Below are 21525 nucleotides of genomic sequence, written 5' to 3'. Positions count from 1 at the left end.
TGAAGGAGATCAGCCCCGGGTGTTCTTTGGAAGGAATGATGCTGAAGCTGAAACTCCAGTACTTTGGCCACCTCATGCGAAGAGTTGACTCACTAGAAAAGACTTTGATGCTGGGAGGGATTGGGGCAGGAGGAAAACGGGATGACATAGGATGAGATGGCTGGATGGCATCACCAACTTGATGGACGTGAGTTTGAGGGAACTCTGGGAGATGGTGATGGACAGGGAGGCCTGGCGTGCTGCGATTCATGGGTTTGCAAAGAGTCGGACACGACTGAACGACTGAACTGAACTGAACTGATAGTTACCACATGGCAAGAAACTGACAAGAAAATTTAAACATTCGGAGCATAAGAAATACTTCAAAGCATTATGAACTTTGAACTTAGCACACTTTCCTAAATTTTAGTATTTTTAACTACAAGAAAAGTAGACTGCTATAGCATTTTTTTTTTTTGCTATAGCATTTTAGATGGTTTAAGCTAATTCAAAATTTTCCTGATTCCTGACATCAATACTATATTTATTTATATAGTTTTATTATAGTAACAAACACTTGTTACAGTGGGATCTACAAACATATACAGAATTATTATATTTAAATTCATATAGAACAGGATTTACATTTTTAAGTTAACACTTTTGAAATCAGAAGATGAAATATAGCTTAAGTTTTACAACAAAGAAAATATATGAGACATAAACAGAGATGATAGTAAAAATACAATCATCTATTCTCGACACAAGATGTGGAAGCTGTCAGAAAGCTGTATCTTCTTAATTTGACTGTCCAGACCATGAAAGTATAGATGATTCGGTGCCATTTTGCCAGAAACTCGTTTGGCAGGATCATAGACTGACATTTTTGAGAGCAGATCCAAGCCATTTGCATCCAAGTTTTTGACGTGGATTGCTAAACTTCCTGGTTTCCACTTGGAAAATGTGTTTTCATAGTCTGTGAAGATTCCACTTCTGGCCACCCTTCATTGTTGGAAGTGCCCAAAGCCCTGAAAATTATTGATCAAATATCAACTGGAGTTGAGTAACAAGCTGTCCCCAGCAATACTTGCAGAGATCTTTACCAGAGTGTTACTGCCTCATGGATATATACTCTAATAGGTGTTCCAAAAACTCTGGCAAGGTCAAAATCTGCTGGTTTAATTGTTTGGTTATCATCCATCTATAGATTTTGAGGTTTTGAGTCTCTGTATAGAAGTCTTCTAGACAAAACAGTATCCCTTGTAGGATTTGGTACAAATAATTCTGAACAACTGAAGAATCCATGAACTGACCAGGAGGAATAGAATCCAAATATTTCTTGAGATCTATGGAAAGGAATGCAAAGATGAGCTATAACTGGAATCCTGCATAAGCACATCTTGAAGACTGACTATATTTGGATGACGAGCTTCTTTTAGTAAGAGATATTTCCTGAATTGCAGTACTAGGAACCCCTTCCTCTTCCCTTTCCTAGTCTGATTTTCTTCATGGCTACCACTTGATCGGTAGTTTTGTGTCTGCCCTTATGCACAACTCCATAGGTACCTTCTCCAATTTTCTCTGTTTTGGTATAGTCTTCCAAAGTTAATCTGTGGATATGTTAGATCCTGGCTTATTATCCCGCGGGGAAAGCATCAGCAGCTACCACGTTGATGTTGCTCTCCCTTGATATATGGTGTTTAAAACAGTGAGACTAGTTGAGATCACCCAGGAAGTGAGCTCAGGTGGAAAAGACAAGACCAAATACAAGGTTAACCTGAACATAGATTTACATGTAAGCATTAAAGAGATGTTTATGTTGTGGTTTTTGAACATGAATAGTTTATTGTCTCAATGAATTTATTATCTTTGGAATTCCAATTTCAAAACACACACTTAATGGTTGTCTTGTGTTCTGCCAGGGATAGTTGTTTGATTTTTCCAATGGTTTTCTCAACTGAAAGCATCATGCAGGAATAAATGTTCTCAGTCAGTTTTAATTTAGTGGTTCCTTCCGAGGTTGGGGTTTTGACAATTAGAGAGTAGACAAGGTAACAAGCTATAGTTGCTGTACTAAGTGAATTAGGTACTAAGGTTGAATTTCCCCTTAAAGTGTTCTGTTACAAAGGAACTTGTCGTGTTAGTTTCTGTTAGATCCACTTTTTAAAGTGAATTTGCAGCAGGTCTAAATTCAAGCAAAATTATGATGTATGTAGCATTTGTCTTAATTATCTCTTTTCAGTGAAAGTTAAAGCTCTGATTTTAAATCAAAGTAGTGCTTCTTTTGTTGTTAATAAGATCATGCTCTTAGCCCTTCCGTCCTTCACACCCATCCTACTCCCACAGTCAAAGGCACTCAACCCTTTGAGCTGTTTTCTGCTCACCTTCATATTCTAAATTAAGTTTCTCTATTTCTTGCTTTTGAAAATACCTAAACATCTGTTGTTTTCCTCCTGTTGTAGGTAAAGGTTTAGTTCTGGTAGGTTAGTGTATTGGTTGGGTATATGGTTCTAGAATCAAGATGCCTGGCTTCTAATAATACTGTCTTCCTGCCGCTTATTAACTGTTTGACCTTAGGTGGGTTACTGAGCCCTCATATATCTCAATGACAGGGAAGCCTGGTGTGCTGCAGTCCATGGGGTTGCAAAGAGGTGGACATGACTTAGCCACTGAACCACAACCTGTATCTCACTGTCTTCATCTATGAAATGGGATAACAGTATTGTGTTCCTCGTGTGTTGTTGTGAGGATTAAACTAGCTTGATCAGTCACCCAGTCATGTCTGACTCCCTGCGAGCCCATGTCCTGCAGCATGCCAGGCTTCCCTGTCCTTCACCATCTCCTGGAGTTTGCCCAGGTTCATGTTCATTGCATCAGTGACGCCATCCAGACATCTCACCCTCTGACGCCCTCTTCTCCTTCTGCCCTCAGTCTTTCCCAGCATCAGGGACTTTGCCAATGAATCGTCTGTTCACATCCAATGACCAAAATACCAGAGCTTCAGCTTCAGCATCAGTCCTTCCAGTGATTATTCAGGGTTGATCTCCCTTAAAATTGAGTGGTTTGATCTCCTTGCTGTCCGGGGGACTTTCAGAAGTCTTCACCACTACAGTTTGAAGGCATAAATTCTTTGGTGTTCCACTTTCTTTACTGTCCAGCTCTCTTAACCATATGTGACCACTGGGCCTTGACTATACAGACCTTTGTCAGCAAGAGTAATGTCTCTGCCTTTCAACACTAGCTAATACATGTTAAATGAATGTTAGTACATTTATTGAGTAAAACCAGTCCACAAATGGAGAAGGAAATGGCAGCCCACTACAGTATTCTTGCCTGGAGAATCCCAGGGACAGAGGAGCCTCGTGGGCTACCGTCTATGGGGTCGCACAGAGCTGGACACAGCTGAAGTGACTTAGCAGCAGCAGCAGTCCATAAATAATTCAGTGATTTAAATCATTATTGAAAATAATAAAATATTATTTCATCCTCCCCATGCATTTGTCCACATCCCATTTTCCCTGTATAGTTGTATTTCAATTTTCAGAGTTTGCATTTTTAGATCAAGGCTTATTATTGGGCTTCCCTGATAGCTCAGTTGGTAAAGAATCCACCTGCAATGCAGGAGACCCCAGTTTGACTCCTGGGTCAGGAAGATCCATTGGAGAAGGGATAGGCTGCCCACTCCAGTATTCTGGGGCTTCCCTTGTGGCTCAGCTGGTAAAGAATCCTCCTGCAATGCGGGAGACTTGGGTTTGATCCCTGGGTCAGGAAGATCCCCTGGAGAAGGGAAAGGCCACCCACTCCAGTAATCTGGGCTAGAGAATTCCATGGACTTTATAGTCCATGGGGTCGCAAAGAGTCCGACACGACTGAGTGACTTTCACTTGACACTAATGTTTGCAGTAGAGGCTTGTTATACAGTCATTATGTTCAGAGCGTCACCTGTCTTCTTCAAATACCCCTTTGCTGTCCACTTTTCGGGCGCCCACCTCAGTGCCTCACTGGCCAGAGAGAATCCCTGCTGGCCTGTCATTCAGTCTGCCTCCGCCACTTCTTTTGCCTCAGCGTTGCCATAGGCCTCTTCTTACCGTATGTCATTAGTTAATGTTTTGCTTCCTTAGGAAATAGCCTTTTGTATTATTTAAGGTATTGGTATGTCAGGCAAATCCCAGAGAGATAATGAGTTGAATAGGGTGCAGATTTCTTTCTCACTTGTCTGAGTCAGGTGTATCGGTGTGATTGCTACATCACAGTCTTGAGCAGTGATTCAGGGATCCAGGCTCCTATCTTGTGGCTCTGGCGCCTTCCCTGTGTGCTTTTGGAGGTGGCGGGTTCATCTGCATCCAGCAGCGGGTGTGGAAGAGGGAAGGGGAAGGCAGGATTCTGCCTAGGAGGTGATTATGGGCTAGGCCTAGAAGCAGTACACATTCCCTTGGATGCACACCTCTTTCAGTAATTCAGTCATGGCTATATCTAATCTCAGAAAAGGCTGGGAAATGTTAATGAAGCAGTGAGCCCAAGAAGTACAGTGAGCCCCATTCTCCCACTTATCAGTAAATCCACCCTCATGTAATATGCCTACTTTTTCCTTGTCTTACATGTTCGGTTTATGTTAATGGTGATCATCTGCATAAATTCCCTCCAGATGTAGATGTGTAATTTAAAAATGTGACATCAGTGAGCAAATTTCAGGCTGAGTAGAAGAGGATATTGAAATGGAAAGATATAGTGAGGGTATTTTGTTGTCTTTTGTTTTAGTAGGGAAGGGGTTCTGAATCGTCTGATTTTGTGATTCTTTTGTCTTTCCAAGTCAGTGTTAGTTGCTCGGTCTCAGTCGTGTCCAACTCTTTGGGAACCCAGGGACTATAGCCCATCAGGCTCCCCTGTCCATGGGGATTCTCCAGGCAAGAATACTGGAGTGGGTAGCCTTTCCCTTCTCCAGGGGATCTTCTTGACCCAGGGATCGATCCCAGGTCTCCCGCATTGGAGACAGATTCTTGACTGTCTGAGCCACCAGGGAAGCCCAAGACTCTTCCGTTTTCTTTCTTTTCCTCATCTCCACCAAATTGCCAAAGAACCTTCTGCCTTTTTGCCTTTTCCTTCTCCTGAAACTAAGTTACAGAGACACCCACCCACCCATTTAAGTCATGCTTGTCCCTTCAGCTCACGTGTACTTTGAGATTCCTTCCCTGTGCTCTATCTAAATCTATTGTTTTTTCTTTTTTTTTTTTTTAGTGTTTTCAGATTCAGTTCAGTTCAGTCGCTCAGTCGTGTCCGACTCTTTGCGACCCCATGAATCGCAGCATGCCAGGCCTCCCTATCCATCACCAACTCCTGGAGTTCACTCAGACTCATGTCCAGCTTTTCTTTCTGACAATAGTTTTAGGTCACCTTTTTTTTTTTTTTTTTTTAAATCTTCCTTCTGTCTTCTCAGCAGTTTTTCTTTGTCTTTGTTTAAGACAAAGCCTTTCAGTGGGATTGGAGTAGGTGAGAACGTGAGAGATGATGCCCTAAGATCTGTTAAGTTTTGTCTTTTTTACTAACAGTTGTTTTGAGATTTCAGTATTCTCTGTATTCAAGTTATTCTGAGGACATGGTTTTTATGTAGATTTACTTTTTACTTCTAGTTTTTACAATTTGGAGAGGAAAATTTGGGAGGCATGGAGCTAGGCAACTTCATTTTTTTGCAGATACAAATGTCCATGGTCTTTGAGCAAAAATTTTAATATTAGTCAGACTTCTAAGTATTCTTTTTTTCATTCTCTCTCCTTTTTTCTCTTTAGCACTCTTTAGGACTTTGGGGGGAAATAATATTTTTTAAAGTTTAAAGTCTTAACCTTTTAAACTTTGGTCGTAGTTATTATTATTAATCTGGCTGAAATTAATTTTTTGGAAATTTTTTATATTTCCAAATATAAAAGTAAGAACCTAATTTCAGTTTTTCTTTACACAATTTACCAAGTATTTAAAATATTTCACACTGTTCCATTATCAACACTTATCTGTTCCTTTTCTTCACTGATTATTAGAACTTTGTGATTCTTATCTATTGGGGCAAATTCTTTTTCTTTCTCAGTGGTGTCATGATTATTGCTGGGCCTTTGATTTGTTTTTTGTTTAAATTTTGGAATCAATCTGTCCAGTTTCTTAAAAAGCCCTTTTGCAATTTTAATGAGTTATGTTGAATCTTTGCATCCATATGGAGTTAATGTCTTTATTGTAACTGAAACCTTCTGTTCTTGAACATAGTGTATCTTTGCATTTGTTTAACGCCTTTCAATAAAGTTTTAAAAATTTCTCTATAAAAATTTTGCATAATTTTTGTTAGATTTGTGCTTAGAAATCTCATATTTTTATTGCTGTGAAGAACAGGAAATCTGATAATGTAAATGCAATTAACTTTTATATTGATTTTATATCCAGTCTTATTGCTAAACTGTTTTAATATTTCTACAGATATTTTTGGTTTTCTATATCGACATTTGTATCACCTGCAAATCATGATAGTTTTATTTACTCCTTTTCAGTCATAATTTTTACTTCTTTGGCAGCTTCTAAGGAAAAATAAAATAAAACTGTATAAGGATTCTCAATTGTTCTCTTCCTAATGCTTGACTAAGAATGATCTTAAAAATAGTAACAAATGTTGTTAAGGATGTGGAGAAATTGGAATCTTCATGTATTGCTAGTAAGAATATAAAATGGTACAACCACTTTAGAAAACAGTTTGAAAATTCTTCAAAAAGTTAAAAATATATAGTTTTTTAAAATATTTTTTAAAATCATGGATTTGAGCTGTACGGGCTCAGTTACATGCAGATTTTTTTCAATAAATATGCAGTCGACACCTCATCTGTGGGTTCTGCGTTGGGTTCAGCCAGTTTCAGATGGTGAGCTTAATGCTTGATCAGTGGTTGTTTGGCTCTGTGGATGCAGAAGCATGGTCATAGTGGGCCCACTGTGGATGTTAGCATCCTTGGATTCGGTATTCACAGCAGGTCCTGAAACCAGTGCCCCGCGGATACTGAGGAACAACTGAAGTTACTAGATGACCTGGCAATTCCACTCCCAGGTATATTCAAGAGAATTGAAAATACATGTTAATATAAAACTTGTACATAAATGTTCATAGCAGCATTTTTCATAATCACTAAAACAATAGAAATGACCCCCAAATATACATCAGCCAATCAGTGGAGTAAGCAAAATTGGTATATCCATGTAATGGAATATTATTCACACACAAAAAGGAATGAAAATTGATGTAAGCCACAACATGGATACATCTTGAAAGCATTCAGTTCAGTTCAGTTGCTCAGTCGTGTCCGACTCTTTGCGACCCCATGAATCGCAGCACGCCAGGCCTCCCTGTTCATCGCCAACTCCCGGAGTTTACTCAAACACATGTCCATCGGGTCGGTGATGCCATCCAGCCATCTCATCCTCTGTCGTCCCCTTCTCCTCCTGCCCCCAGTCCCTCCCAGCATCAGGGTGTTTTCCAATGAGTCAACTCTTTGAAAACATTAGGCTAAGTGAATTGTGTAGGCTTTTTGTGTCTGGCTTCTTAGCCAGTAAGTTGGTATATGCATGTTATTAATATTATTTTAATGAAGGAGTAGGGACAGCTCTTGAAACCTGCAGACTCTTAACAATGGGTCAGATGTGTTCTGTATATATGAATGTGGAAGATACGTCCTGATAGTTTCTGTTGCTCATTGTTTTAGTGGTTTGACATTTAGCATTTTGAATGTATGAGAGCTACTAATGACTTGGCTCAACATGAATCTTCCACAATGTTTTAAATGATGGGCAATTTATAAAGGAAACACTTGGCTGACCTCTGAATAAGGGAGTGGCTCCTAGTATGGAAAATTCTGAGCACTAATTTTTGGATGTTGGAGATTTGCATGGAAATCCAGTAAAAGTCATTTTTATGTATTGTTAAATCAACACTCAAATACTAAAAATTATAATTTTTTGTGACTATTTCTATTTCTTTGTTGTGACTAAACAGTGTGTTGTAAATAATGTGCTTCTTTTCCTAGCATGTAATTTAGTTTGAATTTTATCTTTTAAAAAATCTAGAGTTGTAATATAGTTCTCCTGTTTATACTGTTTTCATATTTTGTAGCTCTTGGCTAGCTGTCTTTCCCTTTCATAGAGCTCAGTGACTTCTAGGCAGTGCTAATAAGAGATACTCTTGAGTTGAGGGGACCAGTAGATTTTTGTAACTATTGTGTTAGAGTACATTTTAAGGTGTTCTTTTTTTTTTCCTGACTCAAGAATTTTTAATTAGATTGTGAATTTATAGAGCCTTGATGGTAACAAAGAATAGGGCTTTTGCTACTATAATTAAAATGACATTTTCATTTACAATTTAATGGAAGGTGGAAATCATGGAGCTGTATTTTCTTTGATTCATTCCCAGCTTCCTTGAACTTCTTAATGAGAGTTTTATGTGCACCCAGAGGGAAAAGAGCCTTCCGCGTTGACTCATGCTTGCTATTTTTAGTTTTGTATTCCAAATTGAGGCTGCTGTAAGTTAATATCAATATTTAGTGAGTAAGGCAGCCCCTCAACAGTTGAAGGGGAGGTTGAAGTTCAGGACTTAAGGGGAAAGAATTTATTGTGAAGGTCACAGTATTATGAGAATCTGGAGTCATTGTTATAAAAACGGAGACTGTGAGAGCCAGCCCTGTACCTCACCCGGTCCTTTCTGTCTGAAAGTACCACTTTCTCTCTTATCCTTTTATTTATTTTTTCTATAGCCTGGATTAGTTGGAGTTTTGTGAGTATAAAACTAAGGTGTTTTGCAGAATGACTTCTAGGGACCAACTTCATAGAGTTAAAGCCTCTTTCCGTTTTTCCTAAGCCCGTATGCGTTATTCAGCTATGTTACACACTGTTTAATAACTGACCCTGAAAAGGAAAAGAAAGTTCATTTATTGGCACCAAGACAGAAGAATCAGAATGTTTTAACTGCCCAGCCCATGGTCCAAGGGACGAGGTCTCGGCCTACTCTAGCTCAGGATCGTGCCTCGTTGATTTGAAGCTGAGATGTCCAGGGTTCCTTTTTAATCCTTCAGAGAAGATGATTAGAGATGAATTCTTGATGCCATTCTGAAAATTGATGTCATATATACCAACCACTACAGCCCTTTTCAGTAATAAGCGTCTGAACATTTTACAGAATGCTACCCGCATTATCAACTTAATTTTGGTTTCTCTCTCCTAAGATGTTTTTCCTTTAGAAGCAGAATAGGGGAGAAGGGAGATTTTTGTTGTTGTTCTTATGGCTCTATTTCATCCTAAGACTCAGATGAAAGAATGGGCTATATTGGCTTAAGTACTTTTTTATTTATATGAGTTTCTGTATAAAGAGATATATATGGCTGGGTTGTTTTGGACAATAAATTTAATTTCTTAGTTATTTATACTACCTTATGACCATTTTCAAGAAGAGAGAAAATACCTACAGAGGACAGTTTTCTGTGTATCAGCTGAAATATGATTCATCTTTTCTACCTTTTAGCCCCCAAAGTTAGATAACCACAAACAAACCTTTGAGAAATTTGTCCACAAAGTGAGAGTCATACAGATGTTGACTGTGGCTTACATTTGGAGATGATTTCTCTAAAGAATTCATAGTTTAACTCAGTGAGTCTCTAATTACTGTAAAATGTAGGCATCTTTAAACATTTAAGTCTTGAATCTACTTGCAGCTTTTTCATTGTGAAGGACTCAGCTTTGCATTTATCTCTGACCAACCAGTTATTTGAATACTAATTATTGAAAAATTCATCCTTGCTAATTTGATATACCTCTGTTATTATATACTAATTAGTGTATGTGTATATATGAAAGTGAAAGTGAAGTTGCTCAGTCGTGTCCGACTCTTTGCGACCCCATGGACTGTAGCCTACCAGGTTCCTCTGTCCATGGGATTTTCCAGGCAAGAGTACTGGAGTGGGTTGCCATTTCCTTCTCCAGGGGATCTTCCTGACCCAGGGATTGAACCCAGGTCTTCCACCTTGCAGGCAGACACTTTACCGTCTGAGCCACTGGGGAAGTTCCGTGTGTGTGTATATATATATATATATATATATATATATTTAAATGAAAAGAAAAGAAAAAAACATCTACAGAAACTGACCCACTTAGATTTTTTTTTTCTTTTCTTTTCATTGATTTGTCTTTTCTAGAACCAGTGTAGATTGCCTTGGGTAATATGGACATTTTAACAATATTCTTCTGGTCCCTGAGTATATCTTTCCATCTGTGTCATTTTCAGTTTCATTCATCAGTATCATACAGTTAATAGTTTTCTGAGTAGAAGTTTGTGCCTCTTGGCTTGATTTATTGCCAGATATTTTATTCTTTATAATGCACTTGTAAATGCGGTTTGATTCTTAATTCCACTTTCTGATAGTTGTCAGAGTACATGCATTATGTGTCCATAGATTTATAATGGTTATTTTATGTATGTTCTTTTGAAACAGCGATGAGGGAAATGAGTTATAAACCCAAAATGCAATAACTGGCTTTGTTATTCATCTGTGGAGTTCCATTTACCCTGTCCTGTTCAGTCTTGTGGCTTCTAGTATTGTCCACTGTTTCTTCGTTTCAGCCGGAAGGACTTCCTTAGTATTTCTTGTAGGATGATTCTTCTAGTAACATGCTCCATCAACTTTTATTTGTCTGGAAATGTCTTACCTTTTCATTCTTTCTTAAAAGATAATTTTGCTGTGTTTAAAGTTCTTGGTTCACAGACTTTCTTTTTCTCCTTTCAGGACTTTAAATATGTTACCCTAATGCCCTCTGCCCTCCATGGTTTCTGATTTAAAAAAAAAAAATCAACTGTTACTGATAAGTTCTTGTATGTAATGAGATGTTTCTTTCTTCCTGTTTTCAAGAGTTTGTTTTTCACGAGTTTAATGTGTCTTCGTGTGGGTCACTTTGCATTTATAGGGCTTGGAATTTCTTGACCTTGGATGTTTACATTTATTTCAACAAATTTAGGGTGTTTGTGGCCATTATCTCTTCAAATATTTTTCTGTCCCTCTCTCTTCTCCTTCTGGGACTCCTGTGGTACATATATTTGTATGCTTGATGATATTCCCTAGGTCCCTTGGGCTTTGTTAATTTTTCTTCATTATTTTTCTGCTTCTCAAACTGAATACTTCCAGTTGTCTTGTATCTCAGCCATCTTCATCATCAGAATTCTTGCTTGTTTCTTTTGAACAGTGTGTATATATTGACCCTCTATTTGTTAATACATTACTTTCTGAATTTCCTTTAGTTCTTCTTCTTTTAGCTCACCGAGCATATTTAATACAGTTGATTTCTAATTTTTTTTACTAGCAATTTTAATGTCTGGGTTTCTTAGAGATGGTTTTGAAATGTAAAAATATTTATATATTTTTTCATGTGAACAGGACATACTTTCCTGTTTCCTTGCTTTGTGATTCTTTGTTGGGAAGTGGGTATTTTGAATGCCATAATGTGGCATGAAAATCAGATTCTCCTGCTTATCAGGGATTGCTGACTTTTGCCTGTTGGGTGCCACAGTTAGACTATATTTGAAAAGTCTTTGTCCTTTCTAAGGTGTGGTCACTGTATTTCCTTTTGCATTATATCTGTGGTCAGACATGACTTCATAGAGGTTTCCTTAAATGTCTGGATCCAAAATACCAAGCAAAACAAAGATCTACCTGTCTAAATTTTTCAGTAGTTCCTGCCAGGGATGTCACTGTAGTTTGAGGGAGCCAAAACAAAGGCAAACATCTGCCCTGGTCCTTTAGGGAATAGCTAGAAGAACCAAAGTGTGCAGCCCCAAATTTTCATAAGACAACATGCTTAGTGCCACCGCCCCCGCAACCCCAGCCAGCTGCTCCAGGAGCATAAGGTGCTTTCCCCACCCAGGAGGGGCCAAGAATGAAGGGTTATGATTGGCTCCTACACCACTGCTCTGCTACCAAATTTCAGCAACCTCTTCTTCATCAGGTATGTCTCTGGTTGCTCTAAGTGTCTGATTAGGTTGCAGAATTCAGCAATAGATGACTTCAAAAGAAATTTTAAATCTCATTGGGATATAATTGAGGTACAGCACTGTGTAAGTTTCTGGTGTACAACTTTACCTGCGTCATGAGATGATTATCACAATAAGTTTAGTGAGTATCTGTTATCTCATGTAGGTACAGAAGTAAAGAAATAGAAAACAAAATTTTTTTGTGGAAGAATCGTTGGTTCTGACGCCTTTTTCCAGTGTAATAGTTGTTTCAGTGCAGAAACCAACCCTTGACGCTTTCTCCTCCGTTTTCCTTGATATCACTCTCAATTATCTTTTTAAAAAATTAATAAGATGAAACCTGTCTTTACCCATGCATTTGCTATTTCCAGTGCCTTGTATTCCTTTTTGATAAATCTGTTTCCATGTGTTATCATTTTCTTTTTGCTTAAAGGACTTTAACATTTCTCGAGTAGGTTTGCTAGTGGTGAATTCTTTTCGCTTTTGAATGTCTCACAGTTTAAGAACAATTTATTACTGTTATTTTACCTTTGTTTTTCAAAGATATTTTCACTGGTAAAGAATTCTAGGTTAATCACCTTTCCCCTTCTTTCAGTACTGTAGTGATGGGTGCTCCACTTTTTCTAGCTTGCATTTGTTTCTAACAAATAATTTGTTGTTAACCTTATCTTTTTTCCTTTCTACATAATGTGTAATTTTTTTCTGGTTGCTTTTAAGATCTTAATAACTGTTTTTAAATAATTTGAATATGATATTCCTTTTTGTACCTTTCTCCATGTTTTTTGTACTTGGGTTCAGTTAGCTTCTGTAGTTTGTCATTTTCATTTAATTTGTAAAAATTTTGAACTTTATTTTTTCAAATGTTTTCTTAATTCTCCCTTCTCTGGCCTCTCTTTTTATGGACCCTAATTACGTATATATTTGTGCACCTTAAGTTGTCTCACAGTTTACAGCCTTTCTGTTCATTTTAAGAATTGTTTTCTTTGTTTTATTCAGTTACTTTTTATTGGTATGTCTTCAAGTCAGCTAATGTTTATTTTTCAATATTTAATCTGTTGTTAATCTTTTTACCTCTGATATTATAGTTTTCATCTTTAGAAGGTTGATTTAGGTTTTTAAAAACATACATCAGTGGTTCTTAATACTTTGTCTTTTTGCTAGCTTTTTGAACCCATGGGATACATTATAATAACTCTTAGTATTTGTGTCCAATATTCCTCTTTAAGCATCTTTCCTGCAAGCATTGTCATTGCATAACTAATTGGCTGTAAGGCAGTTTTGCCATAAAGATAAAATAACTAGTTGGCAGTTTGGTTTCATTTCTCTGTTAATGCAGTGTACCCATTTTTATATTATATAAACCTTAGCCCTCATAATAGTCTATACAGTGACCAGTAGGTGTGGTGATCTTAAAATAGCAATGATAACAAACTATATATAATATATATTGAGTTGATAGAAAATATGGTGATAAAACATACTAGAAGTGTGAAATAAGAGAGGATAAAGCCCAATTGCATATTATACTAGGAACTAATGTATCAGTTTGCAGATCCTTTGGTGATCTGAACCTGCAGCAATGAACTCACATTTCCCTTAGAAGTTTGCAGTGTCTATTAACAGACATGAGACAGTATAGGAAGAACAAGCAACAGTGTGGATGGCTTTCACTGAAATTCAAAGCTCAGTTTACAGATATGCATCCTAGTATTTGGAAACTGTTACTCCTCTTAATATAGAAAGAAATTTTATTGAAAAAGTAAAAGAGTAATGCCAACGAGGAGATGAATTAACAAGAAGAAAAGACGTATAAAATTCTGTGAATGAAAGACTTTGAGGACAGTGCTTGTTACAACTCATAAGATCAGTTAATTTGTACAGCTTTGTTATGACTTTACACACATTTTAAATATATTCCACACTTTTATATTTTGCTATAGTTTCTTTAATGTATTCATTTCTTAATGTTTCATTATGTACTTTTAAATGTCCCTCTTTTTTATTATTAATCTTTTACAGCAAAATTACCTTATGACCAATTAGGTATGTGGTGAAAATATTTATGGCTGATATGTAGCAAAGATGCTTATTGGTGAAATTACCTGGAACCATATATCATGGTCTGCTAATTCTGTCATTCTGAGTCAGTTTTGATTTTTTTAAAAATTTTCACCTCCTCTTCTTTGTGTGCCTAATAATTTTTTTTTGAATGCTAGATATTGTGAAGTTTTCCTTGTTGTATGTTAGCTATTTTGTTTACTTTTTTGAATTTTGTTATGAATTAGGCTGTTACTTGGAAACAGCTTGTTCCTTTTTGTCTTCTTTTAAATATTGTTTGGTGGGATCATACCTGCATTTATTCTAGAGTTTAATTTTTCCTCACCTTTGGGCAAGATATTCTAGAATTCTAATCAGTGCCCTATAGGTTTGGTGTTTCGTTTTGGATCTTGAAAATAGACACTATTTCTGTGCTGTGTGATGTTTGACCACTTTTGTCTTTAATCCTTTTGGAGGAGTCTTTTCCCAATCTCTGGTGGTTTTATGTCTTGAGCAGTTCTCAGCTGTATTCTTACTTATAGGTGACTCAGCACGGCTCTCTGGAGTTCTTTCTGCACAGCTTTCATTCTGGCTCAGATGGTAAAGAATCTGCCTGCGATGTGGGAGACCTAGGTTCGATCCCTGGGTCAGGAAGATCCCCAGGAGAAGGGAATGTCAACCCACTCCCGTATTCTTGCCTGGAAGATTCCATGGACAGAGGAGCCTGGTGGGCTTCAGTCCATGGGGTCGTGAGGAAATCAGACACTGAGCGACTAACCCTTTCTATTCTCTGATACTCAGCTGTGCAAACTCTGGCCTCCTTAGCCTCCTTTTATTCCCAGGGCACTGCTTGGGCTCCCTTTCTCTTTGCTGCAGCCTGGAAACTTTCTCCAGGCGGTAAGCTTGGAAAATAATAATTATCACTTTTTTCCTTTCTCCGTGGTCACTGCCCTTTCTTGCCCGTGTCCAGTGTCTTTCGTATATTTTGTCTCGTGTTTCAGTGTTTTCAGGTTGTAGGGTCAATCTTATCCTTGTTACTCTATCTTAATTTGCATTGGAAAAAGCAATGAGCAGAATAGGGCAGTTTTTTGTGTGTCTAAATAGTAGATAAAAAGATGTGGAACAGAGGGTATCAGGGTAGAGACTAGGAAGCTACACTTTAAATTGATAGAAATTGAGAGTCCTAGATTAGAATAAAATATGATGAAATTTAGGTAAGAACAGTAGACAGAAATTAGATTATTGAGAAGAATTAGAAGCTGGACAGTGTAAGATTTATGAAAGAAAAGAAGTAGAAAAAAATTAAGGTAGAAAATTAGTCTTATCTTCTGTTTGTCTTAAGGGAAGACGTTCTCTAGCCATTTGCCATTTAACTTTTGAATAGTTGTCTTAGAACATTCCAGTTTGATTTCTGAATGGACTTAGTTTTTTTAAATTGTAATGTTGCAGAAAGGGTGATACTGATATAATTGTTTAATTATTTTTCTTCATTTGAAAACTTAAGATTTAATCATGACAAAAGATAACATGTATGATATTTACTTAAAAGATAAATATGTTTTATAATACTTTTTAAACACATGGGGGAAGATTACAGTTATGTTAACTAGTAGATATGTGGTGCCATCTAATGGCTAATATGAAGATCTGTTTGGTAAATAATGCTGAAGTTTGTTTTCTGCTGCATAAATTTTAGCACTGAACTCTCTGGTGCTTTTAAAGTCAAAGGTGCAGTTTTAATTTAAATGCTAAGGTATATGTATAATTTCAGTTTATAGTATCTTTAAAATTCTACCACATCAGTGTGATTTGTCATGACATGTGAAAGCATATGTATGCAATTTGCATATTTTATAATATATCCATATAAGACCAGTTTTAATAAGCAGGTCAAGTTTGCGCGCCTTTCCATCTGCTGTCTTCTTCAGTTCTTGCCCCCTTTCCCTGGTCCCAATATGTACTTAGACATTATTGCCTTGTGGAAGTTCACTATTATTGTAACGTAATTCATTCTTCTTCCTTCCCTGTCTCATTACATTTTATAAAATACATCCAGCATGTGAGAATAATAGAAGAGACTGGCGATTTTTAAGTGGTTCTCCGAATTCTTAGAGGTTCTATGGAGTCTCTCTAGGGGCTGGCATGGAGGTGGCTGAGGTTGAAAAATTTGCGTTTGAAGGCTCTGGAAGCCTGAAGAAGACTTTTCGACTCTATTTAGCCCAGTTTTTCCTAAATGTATTTTATTATAGAAACTTTGTCATTCTTTTCTCGCAATTAACATGTTAAAATCCTGTTATCTTGTGCTCTTTACATCAGATTTTGGAAATTGTTCTGTATTGCCTTTTTAAGAATAAAAGGATCCTGTGTGTGTGTGGGTGTGTGGGTGTTATATATATTATATATATATAATTTCATTATATATAATTTCAATATATATTTATATAATGAAATACAGTAGCTTTTTTTCTGGTCATCTAGTAATATTTGTTCATTTTCAGTAATTTAGAAAATACAGAGAATTGTTTAGAAAATATATAGCACATAATTATACCCTCCACAATAACAATTAATATTTCAATGTTATCATATAATTTTAAAATTTAAATATACACATAGTTTAAACAAAACAGGTATCACTCTGTGGATTATGTCCAGAATTTTTCTAACCTAATGTAACATTGAATATTTTCCTACATTAGCAGCCATTTTTCAATTTATTTTCTTACTGTTTATCTAATTTTTAATGATAATATAGTGTTCTATTGTATGGGAATACTATTATTTATTAACCAATCTCCTATTTCCGGATTTTTTTTAATGTACAAATTTATGTTATTACAAATAATATTTTTGAATAGAAACATTTATACTGTTTTCAGTAGCTTTGATTGTTTCCTTAGAAAAAAGTAATTTTTACATTGACACAAAATTCCTGGAAATAGATTATCAGTGTCAAAGAATATCCTAATTTTTAAGGTATTTTTAAAAGTTTATAGCAGATTTCATTAATAATAATCACATGCAAGATTATTTTCTCATTTATTTGTTTAAAAAGCTTTGTCAAATTGGTATATTGTTTACCCTCCCTTTCTCTGTTTACCATGAGTGCGGATATTTTTCATGTTATTTTTCTTCCTGTTGTCTTTAATGAAAACTCCCTAAGTGTCTAAATTGAATTTTGAGTATTAGATCCCTTCCGTAGCCTGCTCTGCAGGTTTTTGAGTAGCCTTCCCTTTATTTTTATAGCTACCAAGACTGCTGAATTAGTTTGTCCCAGATGGACTATACAGTCATCTAGGCATCTATTCTTAAATCAAGTTTAAGAATAGAATAGGATTAGATTTAAGAATAGAAACCAGCATTACTTGATAGATTATGTTTAACTTTATGAAAGAAAATCCTGCAGTAGGAGCAGTGTGATTTGAAACAACACAGCCACCAAAGTATTCAGCAGCGTCGTGTGCACCTCAGTCTTCAGAGTAGATGGGAAATTTAGGCACAAAAGATTTGATTTTAGGGATTGTTCACAAAGAAATTCCTTGGTAAGACAGGAGTGGCTTTACCAGACCCAAAGGAGAATTTAATTCTAATTCTCTTAATTTTCCTTTGTTGCCCTTGCATAGATCAACTGGATTACATTTACCAGTGACTTTTGGAATGTACACAAAGAGTCTTAGGATAGTTTTCTCTTTAATGATAATTTACAATTATTTGGTGACTGTCTATTTGAAATTGCTCTTGTAGGTTTAAAGTTTATTAAAAATATCAAGTGCGTGTTAAGACTGGTAACTTTTCTTTCTCTCTTTTTTTGCTATATCTTAGTTTTTGCTGTCCTCTTCATTGTATAATTTTGAATTTTGATTATAGCATCTTTTGATGCATAGAATTTTTATATTTGTATGCAGGAAAAAGTATTAATCATTTTTACTTATGAGTTTTTGCTTTGCTTTAGTAAATTTTATCTAAAATCGAAATTCATTTAAACTTAAACATTTTTTCAAATAGCTAATATGTATGTGAAATCCCTGTATCTACACCCAAAGATGACAGCATTGCTTATTGAATAACCTCTGAGTTTATTTTTTCTTCACTGATTTGAGACAACCTTCTTTTATCATATTCTGGCTCACTGTGTATACAAATATACTGAACTTCTTATATGGTTTCATTGTTCCGTCTATTCTCTTGTTAATCTTGGTAATTATTTTAATATCTGGTTTAGTGAAAATCATTATGCATCTCTTTAAACATTTTCTCTCTAAACCTTCCCATGAATTCTTAACCAAAACAATCCCTCTTATATTAATAAATACATCTTCATAATGACCTGAATGAATATCCTTAATGCCTAGTAATAATTACTCTATTCTTTAACTCTATGATTTTGTAATTTTAATATGCTAAAAAGTAGAGTTATATAATATGTGACCTTTTGAGACTGGAATTTTTTGCTTAGCCTAATGCCCTGGAATTCCACCCAAATTGTTGCATGTATCAGTAATTTGCTCCTTTTTATTGCTGAGAGTATTTCATGGCATCGGTGTACCACAGTCTGTTTAAATATTCACTTGTTGAAGGACAGTTGTGTGCTCTCCATTTTGGGGGTATTACACATAAGACTGTTATAAAATTTTGTGTACAGGTTTTTGTTTGGATATTGTGAGAGTTAATTTTATGTGTCATCTTGGCTAGGGTATAGTACTCAGTTGTTTGGTCAAACACCAGTCTAAATGTTTCTCTGATGTATTTTTTAGATATGACTGACCTTTAAGCCAGTAATTTTTTGAGCAAAGCATATTACCGTACATAATACAAATGAGCTTCATCGAATCAGTTGAAGGCCTTGAAAGGAAAGACTTGAGATCCAGCCCAAAAGGAAGGATTTCTGTCTATAGACTGCAAGACTACAGTAACATCAACTCTTCCCTGGGTCTTCAGCCTGCTGGCCTGTTCTTAATGTTTCATATTTGCCAGCCCCAACAATATTACGGCCCAGTTTCTCAAAATAAATCTTTCCCCCTTCCTCTCCTTCCTTCCCTCCCTCTCTCCTCTTTGTTCTGTTTCTCTGGAGAACCCTAATACAGGTTTTGTTACTGAGAGTACTTTTAAAGGAAGAGCATCTTAAGAATGCATGTTCCGAATTTGTTCTGGGATTTCTCCAACTTGATCTGATTTGATTTAAAGGTGCTGATTCTATTTTAAGTAGTAAAGAGAGTACTGGTTGTCCATGGCCTGGTGCGGCAGTAGTGCTAGGCACAAGATCATCAGCGGATACTCCTAATCAAATGCTTTTTAAGAGGTGAGACACCATGTCTTTTGACACCTGGTAACATTTTTTCAGAATAACAAGTTTCATGAACATGGCCGCGGAGAAAAAGGTGAGCAAAGGGATTTGAATTCCCAGCTCATAAATCACCTGAAAGTTTCTCTGTCTTCCCCTAAAGAGAGCCTTATCTCTTGTAGTTCAGAGAACTGAGATGGCTGAAAATGAAATCCAAAGTCTCTTCCTCAAAATGGCTAAATTACAATGCAAACTGGATCCCCAGCTTTGTAGAATGTCTGCTGTTGAAATGAGGGTGTTGATTGCGGTGGGGGCGGGGCGGGGGTGGGATCCTGAAAATTGGAATGATGACACATGGGAAGAGCCTGATGAGTTTGGAGTTAGCATGACATGCCCAAGGAAGCTGCAGTGCCTCTTCTGAGACAGCTGCTTTGTGACACACTCCTGATTCTCCTTAAAACCCTCCTCCACCATCCGTCTGTCCTTCTGGACCTGAGTGGACTGGAGTCTTAGCTGCCTTGGACGTGAAGTACAAAGAGTGACTCTTGAGGAGTCGTTCCATAATCCAGAAGAACTGCTTGATTTTTCCAGTTTATATAGACTGAAACATGGGGAATGTGTCTGGGAATGACTGTTACGGGTGTGGCATAGTGGCGGATTAGCGCTCCCCAGCCTTTTTGGCCCCAGTGACCCGTTTCATGGTAGACAGTTTTTCCACAGACCGGGGGCAGGGGGATGGCTTCGGGATGATTCAAGTGCATTACGCGTGTTGTGCGCTGTACCTCTGTTATTATTGCATTGTGATATATAATGGAATAATTATATGACTCACCATAATGCAGAATCAGTAGCAGCCCTGAGCAAAATTTTCCTGCAGCCAGACAATCCCACTTGGGGGTGATAGGAGACAGCAACATTCCAAGTGTGTTGCTTATGTCCAGTCACAGTCTCGTTTTGGTTGCTATCGCTGCAGAAAACCCTGCTTCACAAAGAGAGGATGTTGGACATGGAAGCCGATTTTTCAGTGCTTTTGTGGCCATCTCAAGATATTCTGCCTTGACTTGAATCCTGAATTTAACGGAGATTTGAAGTTGTCTCAAATGTACTTTTAAGACCACCATTTTTCAATCTCAAGCACAGTCATTCAGTTCACCTGGCTTATTAATAAATGTTCTCAGATCCATTCCTTCCCAGCTTGGGGATCTTTTGTGGTTGGGAAGTAATGCTCAAACTCTTTGGAAAGCTGAGATAAGTGATCATGCACCAGTTGGGAGAAAGAAGGCCCTGGCTCAGTCCCTTTCAAAATCTCTGCAACGTTTGAAACACATCAAAAATCCCAGTGTTTGCTTGTTGCCACCATAATTCCTGGAAAAGGAAATGGCAGCCCACTCTTGCCTGAAAAATCTCACAGACAGAGGAGCCTGGCAGGTTACAATCCAAAGGGTCACAAAGAGTCCAACATGACTGAGCAACTAAACCCATACAAAAGTACTAAAAAAATAAACAAAACAGTGCTTTAGTTAAGGTAAATTCTTTTATACTTAAAAAATTTTTATGCTTATTTTGTAGATGTTTGGATATCTGTGCTGAGGTATACAAAGTATTTGCCTTTGAAATTTTAAATATCCTCCCTACCTATGGTTATGTCTCTGCTCTGTATCCTGTATTTGTAAGCAGTATATTGGTTCAGATAATGAGATCTGAGTTAAAAAACTTTTGTTTGAATCTTGACTCTGCCACTTAACATCTCTGTGAGTTTGAAATTATTCAATCCATCAAGTTTCAGTTTCCTTTTCTTCAAGGGTAGGGTTACAGAATGTGAATGGAAATGTTACCTGTAAAATATGGCATAGTAAACCTGCAATTAGTGGTTTTTCCCCCCCCTTTTCATGCCGCAGGGCATGCCAGATCTCAGTTACCTGATAAGGGATGGACCCCTGGCCCCCCGCATAGGAAGTGTGCAGTCCTAACCACTGGACCAGCACAGAATTCCCTGAATTAGTGTTAGTTTTATTGTAATTATTGATTAGTTTTATTGTAAGTATTGATTAGACTTGCTAAAGGTGTGTATATTTTATTTTAGTTCTCCACCCCTCTAAATCTAAGAAAAAGTTCTCGAATTCTTGTATTGTTTTTAATCTTAAGTAATTGATGCTTTTATCTTTATTATTTCTACTGCTTTCTTTCTAGGGCTATTTTA

At 36.9% G+C, this 21525-nt stretch overlaps 1 protein-coding gene and 1 pseudogene across 2 annotated transcripts in view; one reads left to right on the top strand and one right to left on the bottom strand.

Annotated features, from left to right (window-relative positions):
• SYT14 (synaptotagmin 14) overlaps positions 1-21525 on the top strand; it is a 210798-nt gene that overhangs the window by 22755 nt on the left and 166518 nt on the right. The gene's annotated exons all lie outside the window — the stretch shown is intronic.
• LOC100138152 (cyclin-dependent kinase 1-like) lies at positions 845-20086 on the bottom strand (annotated as a pseudogene).

Source organism: Bos taurus, chromosome 16 (assembly GCF_002263795.3).
Source record: "Bos taurus isolate L1 Dominette 01449 registration number 42190680 breed Hereford chromosome 16, ARS-UCD2.0, whole genome shotgun sequence".
Classification (NCBI taxonomy): domain Eukaryota; kingdom Metazoa; phylum Chordata; class Mammalia; order Artiodactyla; family Bovidae; genus Bos; species Bos taurus.
The sequence above is the reverse complement of the archived record's forward strand: the minus strand, read 5'-3'. Positions and strand labels throughout refer to the sequence as shown.